The sequence below is a fragment of the Magallana gigas genome, chromosome 9 (assembly GCF_963853765.1).
Source record: "Magallana gigas chromosome 9, xbMagGiga1.1, whole genome shotgun sequence".
Classification (NCBI taxonomy): domain Eukaryota; kingdom Metazoa; phylum Mollusca; class Bivalvia; order Ostreida; family Ostreidae; genus Magallana; species Magallana gigas.
Window position 1 is genome coordinate 39,703,186 of NC_088861.1, and position 9,253 is coordinate 39,712,438.

The following is a 9,253-nucleotide window of genomic DNA, read 5'->3' on the forward strand; positions in this document are numbered from 1 at the left end:
ATTCTAACCCGAAACACATGTTTAGAAAGTAACATACATAATTAGTAATATTATCCCGACTTGAACATTATTCATACATGAATGTGGACATAATATGGTTGTTGGCATATCATTAAATATTTGTCGAAAATAAGTGTGTGTCATTAGCATCATTTAACATTAATACAGTTATATAGTAAGCTTCATTTGTTTCCCAACTTCACATGACTCAAGTGCATGTCAAATCGACCAAAGCTATGAATATGAAAACCGACATTCAAAACATTCAAGCAACAGTATCAGTAATTTTGTACCTGTAAGTTTGGTGTCTTTCGGTGCCAAACTTTGGGTGTAAATTGTATACGCTTCTATAATGCCATCTTGAGTGATGGGTTTACTGTTTGATGGCGTGTGGGCTGGGGTCTTGGTTTCTAGCTGAAAGAAAATAGCCCATATCAAGATAAAATATATGTTTATAAATGCATTTCAATACATTACTAGTATTTTGCGATGCGATGTAAATGCTCTTTGGGGTGTACCCATAACTGGTTCTTACAAGGTACGTTTTGTTTCAATTTCTCAAGAATAAGTTTTTTTTATTACAAAATAGTGATTTTGACATTTAAATCACGTTGGCCATATCTTACAATGTAACTGAAAGTATAAAAATGCTAAAAAATGTTTACTTAATTATATTTCACAAAACACAGTGACGATATTTTTTATCTCCTATCGAATAAGACGTACCTGAGTTAGACAGCCGAATATATTGTTGCATTTTAGTTCGGAACAGTCACATGTCTGAGAACAACGTTTACCGTAATTTGGATACGGACAGTTTTTATCACATATATCTCCATAAAATCCCGATGGACAATTTCTTATACAAAATAAAATATATCATTAAGTACCATGAAAACATTATTTCTAGAACGGAAGTAACAATTTGATATAATGATGTCACATTTTTTAAACCTTACATTGTGAGCCACTTGTCAAATGCCGAAATAAGAATCATCCCATTTACAAGTAAATAGAACAGAATAAACATTTCCTTCAGACTATATACAAGCATTCGCACTTAGATAATAAAATGCTATTGTTCTGGGAATATGTTTCAAATTTTCATATGTATTAATCAAATTTAACTTGAGTACGGAAGTTTAAGTTTTAATGACAATAATGATTCAACCAATTAGCTTTATAATTTATAAATATATTACAATAGAAAAACACTATATTATTTTTTCAATGTCATGCAAGTACTCCTTGAGTCTTGGCACGACGTTTAACGTACAAATCAATGCATACAAAACAAATGCTCACAGAATTATTTATAATGTATAGAGATATGTATTGCCTGCATGGCATAAAACAATGGAAATTCAAGAAAAAGAAAAACAGCCACTAAAGTTTACTACAAAAGACAGTTCAACTTTCCATTAAACAAGCATATCTTCATATTTTTATAATGTATTATTATAGGGGAACAAGTGTACAATGCAACTATTTTAACAGACATGTCATGATATTTAACTGTTTGTTTATTTAAAAAAAAATAATAAAAAAAAAAAACACCAAAAAAACACCCCCCCCCCCGAAAAAAACCCCCAAAACCCACAAAGATATTCTTTACAAAATGGTATTGACATAAGTCTTCATCCAAACTAGAATGAGTTTTTTTTTTCAATATATAAATCACCTAATCCCATTAAGTTTCAATGTTTTGTATTTCCACGACTAAAAAGGAGCTTTTTCAGCAACATATAATAAAAACTGTTGCGTTATATTAGTAAAATAATTTAACCGTATTTACCACACTCAAGAAGTAAATGATGACACAGGTAAGATTTCTTTAACCTATAACAAAGAAACAAATAGTTCAAACCATTTACCAACTGCGTGCCACGAAGCATCAAAATGTGCCTTAAAATTTTCACAAAACTCAAGTTTGAAACAATACAAATTGTAATTACTTATATTGTAGGGCACACTATTCTGCTTCTATGCATATGAAATTTTTTCACTTCGGCCCCACCGTTTAGCACATGCGCATCATCAAACATACTATGATCGTTAAAAATAGCTGAAAATTGTAGATTTTACTGCAGTATTTCCCATTTTTGAATGTGGCCACACTTGAGTACCTCTTTGAAACTTTTAAAACTGAGAGATATTGCATAAATGCTTCTGCCTGCAAAATTTCGTAGAGGTACTCAAGTGTGGCCAATGTGTATTTTACAAATTTTGAAAATTTTAGTAACAGAAAATAAAACTGACCACTCTATTTTAGGGTAATTATTTGCTTCCTTTTTATTGAAATAGCAGAATTTAATTAATAATGATAAAGAATTATTTGTGATTATTTACAAAATCATCATTTTATTAAATATTTGAGGAATAATTAAGAAATAAACAACGTTATTTAGTGAACATGGCGTTATGAGTAGCAATTGCTCTGTTGGCATATTCCATGATGCGCGCTAGCGCATCATGGAAAATATGCCAACAGAGCAGTTGCTATTCATAACGCCATGTTCACTAAATAATTGTTGTTTATTACTTATATTTGCATTTTACCACTCGCAAATACCCTGTATTAGCCTATACCTTGACTTTTAGGTATTGCATCAAAAATAATCATTCAGTCTGTAATGTATCTTTTTAATTCGCATACATTTGTTTACAGAATCAATGATATGTTATAACAGTTATTCTTTTAAAATGTTATTATAAGACAGGTTTTAATAATAAATACATCAATTTTATGGAGTTGGAGAAAAACACATCATGTATCGTATAGTGGTTTAAATCTATAACGTCATGGAAAAGTATATGAAGTCACACCTTTATGACGTCATAGTATACAGACGGAGCAATTGCGATTATAGAAAAATAATTGCAGTTCCTCCGTATGGACTTACAGTGGGAAAGAACAATGCATATGCAAATATATGCATATAAACTTAACTTTAACATGTTTTATCTAGTAATTTTATACTGTGTATTCATGCTCTTACATCGTGCATCATCGATGACGTCATAGTTTGACGTTTGCGACGTCAGTTGAATCTGTACATGGAATATTGAGTTCTTTCAGTATTTTGCCAATAGAATTTACCAGTAAAGTCTGCATTTAAAAAAAAAACATTATTTCTATATACCACGGTGTTATTCAATTGCAGTAGAATATGAGATACATGAACATTGCTAACAAACAGCAAAAAAATTAACTGGCAAAGTTAACATTGTACGTACGTAAGTAAATATATATTCTTATACCTTTATGTAGAATAAGCGATAGCATGTATAAGTAGCTAGTTGTGGGTTTTTTATCAAACGGTGAAATGCATTAAACGAAAGATGCAAGCGATTTTTTTCACACAAGTACGTGTTCCTGAATACCGCGGGAGAAAGACAGTCGACATCACGTGAAAACATGTACATATTGGATAAACTTAACTTATTTCGTCAAAAAACTTGATTATTTAATTCCTAAGTACAGCTGTAATTGATTATTAAGCCATCGTCCCTTGCATAAAAACATTTTGCCGATGCATACGTCTTTTCTTTATCAGCCATCTGTTGATCAGTGTTGATTCGTCGCGTGGTCGATGTATTTCCGGTGAACCGTTACATGCAGTTACACTCCTTTCTTAAACGTTTCGATAAAGACGGCTTATGGTATACAAAGCTTAGAATACATTATCAGCATGTGCTCTATATAGAAGTCTTACCCTAATTGCGATGTCTTTGTTGATAATTTGTCCAATAAAATAAAAAATCACCCTAAATGTGTGTACATCGGTGACTTACTTTTGCCTATAAAATTCTCGATTGAAATCATCTTTGATTATTTTATGCATATTAAATCTAATTAAAGTTTTTCTTGTATGGCATATAGAAAAAATCAGATTGCCGGGCCCTTTAAAAAAAAGCAAAAATGAGTACAGAGTTATTTAAAACAGTATTTGTTTCCATTCAAACCCCCACCCCTTCCCTACCCTCTGAAAAATCGATTTACGGCCGAGTTCACTCACAATCTATATATATGAAAACACAAATTCTATATGCTTGCTATGAATTCGACTTTTCAAGACAGTTTTACGACATTATTTATGTGCTACTGCTTGATGTTTTAAATAAAAATGTTCATATTGTAAACTCGGTTTATAAAAAAGTATGATAGATATCGAAAAAAGGAAAACAGTTATGAAAAGCTAAGATTCTACCCTATATTTTCCCAAAATATGGTAATTTTTAATGATAGGGCAATTTTTGATGCTTCGTGGCTCTTGCCCAAAAATAAATGATTGACTTATTCTATTTCTCTAATTTGTGTTAAAAGTTGTGACGTTTATTTAATATCGTGGTGTTGTATCTATAAAATAATTATAATGCTTTTTTGAAAATAACCTTAGTTGCATCATATAATGTGATGCGAAACCCCGTATTTTGTTCAATATTTCAATGCTGTACTAGTATATATTCTATATTGAAACGTACTTTGCATGAGATAGCCAAAATAGCTTTCGTAGATTTCATAAAAGATCAATATTATATTTTTGATATTTAAATTGAGTTTGATTAAAATACAAATGTTTAACTAACCCCAATCTTTATTACGACAAAATCTTAAAAGATATGCATGTAAGTTCTATTTTATTGAAATTAGTGAATCGATATCGATACAATATCGTCGATATCATCAATATCGATACTACATCGTGTCTTGGACATAGCTAGTTTACACGTTTTATTATAATCCAAATATTAAATCTTTGGATAACATTTAAATAAGAACTACTTCAAACGGTAAAAATGTAATGCACTCGCATTTTTATTTATTTTTTTTTTTTGGGGGGGGGGGGGGGTGGGGAGAAACAAAAAATACCCTATTATGCATTAATTCAGTTGCTTTAAGAAATATTTTCGTGAATATCTAATTTATTTTTTCAACCAAAAAAGTACAAATAATTTGAATAACTACAAACTTTAAAGTACGCGCACATTAGCTCAACGGGGAGTAAATACAAAATTAATGACACGAAATCTAGTTGTGATGTTGTAGATATTGTTTTCATTACCAACCGGTAAATTCAAAATTGACAACCTGACATAACTAATTCAAATTCAGAATAAAGACAAAGAAAAACCTTGATTGATTTTAACGTTCATTTTTATTGATTTCTACACAAAGATGCACCATTAATATTTTTTCGTTCTTTACTTTTTTTCATTTTTTCAACACTTTTTAAATCGAAAATGTATTTTATGTATAAGTTAGACAACGTATGCATAAATGAATCTATAATAAATGTCCCTTATTTTACACTTTTTTAAGCTAAATACTGGCCACAGCTGTCGTCCATGTATCTTGTGTTGCTGGGTGGTGGGGGAGGTGCTGAGGGTGGACTGGCCATCTTTGGGTGGGAGCTCATTATTGTATTGTGTTTACCTGTACCTCGGCCGGGTCCAGTTACTGCAATAAAAGATGGACAAGAAACCGTTTAACTGAGAGCCTATTTATTTCTTATACAATAATTATTTCAATAGAATAGATTAACAACACCGTATTGGCAGTCTCTGTCATGGCTTTATTCTAATATATCAGTACATCATAAACTATTCAAATGTATGCAAAATATTGCAAATATAGCAATAGAGTAAGTTAAATGATCAACATCGACTTTTGGGTAGTTATGATGTTAGATCTTCAATGAACCAAACAATCAATCAATCAAGATGAATCAATCAATAAAATCAATCAATCAATAATTCAAACAATATTTCAAGCAATCAATCAATATGCAAATCAATAAAGTATAATCAATGTTTTGCTTTAGTGAATGTCTCAATATGACAATTAATGTATCAATTTAATTGATTACTCAATGTATTTAATGATGACAATCAACCCACTGCAATGTACCAATAGAATTATTCAATTACTCAGTGTATTCAATGACTCCTGTCAATCAATGTCTGAATGAAACAAAGTGTCAATAAAAGTAAGCCCGATTATTGGCCACGGACCTGGAAGTAAACAGAATCCGGGGCAGGCTTAAGCAAAATTCGGCCATATGTCTTCATGTATATAAAAACTATGATATGATGCATGAAGACATCCGCCACAAGCGGTCAAAATTTTGCACAATGCCATGACAATAAGACTGCAGAATTACTCGGCGTGGGATTTAGCATAAACTTTAACATTATTATGTAGTATGTTTAGGAGGCCAGCACGTATGGTTTTCAAAAATGTATTCTGAGCAGTATCAGACAAATGTACACTATCACGGTAATATTTAGGTGAACATTGTTGTAGATCAGGGTACTTTAAGCAGGCGCCCTTACGCTTGACAATAAATGGGGCTAATGATTTGTTAATTCTTTTTCGAGCGGTCTCACCGGCAATATTTGATAACATATGTCTGTAGTATTTCGTGGGAGTATCTGGGACCATATGAATCTTGTATTCGGCAGAATTGTTTGTAGGTTAACAACGGTTAACTTCATGAATTTTTGCAGTCTTAGCAAGGGCATGGTCCCAATACTATTGCCCCCGCAATGTAACATTACCCAATCTGGGTGGCCTCTTTGTTCAATGATATTTGTAATTGTGGGCTCTACATCCTCCCAGACCATACCACTCTTTCCATGCCAATATACTGTGATATTATGTTTCTGAAGGTCTAGGTGTAAGTTTCCAAATTGTTGGACAGCGTGATGGGATGCATGTTTGATAATTGACGAACCAATGATCCAGACCGTGGTGTTGGGACCTGAAAACTTAGTATTGAATAATAATACGAGGCTGTTATGAACACACATAAAATTATGCTTTACAATCTGATATATGAACAAAACGCGTTAGATTTCCATCTGCCTTTTGACTTAATGTCCTCCTCCGAATGCCCTTGTAAGTACAAATGTGTAGCTCCACCTATTCTAAATGAGTGGGATTTGAAAGTTGTTGTGTCAAGGCCAATAAATTTGACAGACTTATGTAGTACGGATGTGAATTGATATTTAGTAAGAGGTTTGTGGTTGAAATGACAGAAAAATAGGCCTTGTATTTGTGGTCTAACTGCCAAAATTTCACGCATGTGCTTGAATAAAGACTGGGTTTGAGAATTTATTTCAATCTGTAGCTTAGTACCCCTATTGTATTGGTCTGTTTTTGAACCTTTAATATACAGACCAATGTGTGTTTCATTAATGGTCACGTCGTGAAATAATAAGGCTGGTGCGTCATTACTAGTGAAAGTAAATTCGCTAATGCGCAATAATGCAAAAAATGCTAAATGAAAGGCTGCTGAAAACATAACAGCTTCATACAAGCTTGTGCACACCGTAGGTAGTATAGAAACTAATTTATTGAGACAAGATAGGGAAATTGGGGACCGTACATCCTTCGCTGGATTTAACCGACGGAAACCTTCTAACATTTTTTTAACTATAAAAGTTTTAGTGTTGTCAATTTGACCCTCTAACTGAAGCTTGTAACTAATACCGCTCAAATAACATCTCGTTGTTGAATAGGACACTTTATTTGCATGCAGGTATGCGATGTAGTTGATTATGTGGTCCAGTGGTGGAGGCCAACAAAAGATAAAATTGTGTTTGGTACAAAAAGTTTCAAAGGAATTTATGCCTTTTTGATACGTTGACGCAGTATTTTTGGATATTGCTGCTTCAAGTAAACATTCTACATGGGGTCTAAGAGGGACAACAATTCCGGAGGTAAACGGGCTGGAGTCTTGTCTGCCTGCGGAGCCAGGGATCTGAATCTTTCCCACTGAAATCGAGAAATTGAATCTGCAATGGAATTTTGGTAACCTGGGATATGCCTAGTTTTAATCTGAATGTTATTTTTCATACATAATAATACCAATGGTCTTACAAGAGACATGACACGTTGAGACTTACTAGACTTGGCATTCAATATATCGACCAGAGCTATGTTGTCAATGTTTATTAGCAATTTCTTAGCTGTAAATTGATCTGCCCAAATCCACATGGCCACAAGAATAGGCACTAATTCCAAAAATGTAATATCTCTTCTTATATCTGGACCCCAAGACTCTGGCCAGGATATGACAACCCAGTGATTCTGGAAAATCGGACCTCCACCGTAGGAACCACAACTATCGGTAAAGAGGTTTAGGGTTTCATTATCAGACCAGTATAGTTCTGGGAATGGTGAACGCCCATTGTATTGGTCAAGAAATGTGAGCCAGATCCTAGCATCCTCTTTAACTGCTTGTGTAACCTTGATCAGGTGGTAATGTTTCCTAATACCAATTGTTGTGTTATAAAACCTGCGGTTAAAAGCCCTGCTACCAGGGATGGCTTTGGCGAAAAAGTTAAGCGAACCACAAAGTGATTCCATTTCTTTCAGGGTGACTTTTTTAGAAGAAGTAATTGATGAAAGCTTGGACCTAAGTTCTGCAACCTTATTGTCAGGAATAAAAATGACCTTATCTATGGTATCAATACCTAGTCCTAAGAAAGATAGACGAGTACATGGGCCCTCAGTTTTCTTGTCGTTTATTGGTACGCCCAACTCACTGCAAGTTAACATGAACATTTCAGCAAGCTTTGAACATTGTAATGTATTTTGCTCGCCAACAAACAAAAAATCATCAAGATAATGGATGATATTATAATTTTGAGACTTTTGTGCTACGAGCCAATGCAAAAATGATGAGAATTTTTCAAAAGATGAACAAGCTATGGAACAACCAAAGGGCATGCATCTATCAAAATAGTATTTTTCTTGAAAACATATTCCTAACAGTGGAAAATCTGAAGGGTGAATAGGTAAAAGTCTGAATGCGCTAGACAAATCCATTTTACAAAGCAATGCCCCTTTACCATTCTCTTGGATCATAGAAATGGCTTGATCAAAAGAAGCGTAAGACACTGAGCACAGAATTGGATCAATATGCTCGTTGACGCTATTGCCAATGGGCGCTGACAAATTTGAAATTAACCTGTAGCCTCCATCTTTCTTGGGCAGGACCCCAACAGGGTTACACCTAATGTTGGGAAAAGGGGGTTGGGAAAAGGGGCCTGACATCCTTCCTAACGTAATTTCCTTCTCAATGATAGCCAAAAGTTGATCAGTATGTTCACTCGCGGACTTCATATTTTTGGATTGTAAGTAGGCTCTTGGGCCTATGTAATTCAAGTAAAAGCCGGATTTGAAACCATTTAATAAAAATTGAGCATTGTGAATATCAGGATATGTAGCGAGGTATTGCTCTAA

The 9,253-nt window shown here is 33.5% G+C and overlaps 1 long non-coding RNA gene across 1 annotated transcript; it reads right to left on the reverse strand.

Moving 5' to 3' along the window:
• Positions 1 to 289: 289 nt before the first annotated feature.
• LOC136271219 (uncharacterized) lies at positions 290 to 1,074 on the reverse strand. The gene is made up of 3 exons (XR_010709104.1): positions 960 to 1,074; positions 727 to 859; positions 290 to 414 (listed from the first exon to the last, which is right to left on the reverse strand). It is a non-coding gene; the product is annotated as an uncharacterized lncRNA (long non-coding RNA).
• Between the last annotated feature and the right edge of the window lie 8,179 nt (positions 1,075 to 9,253).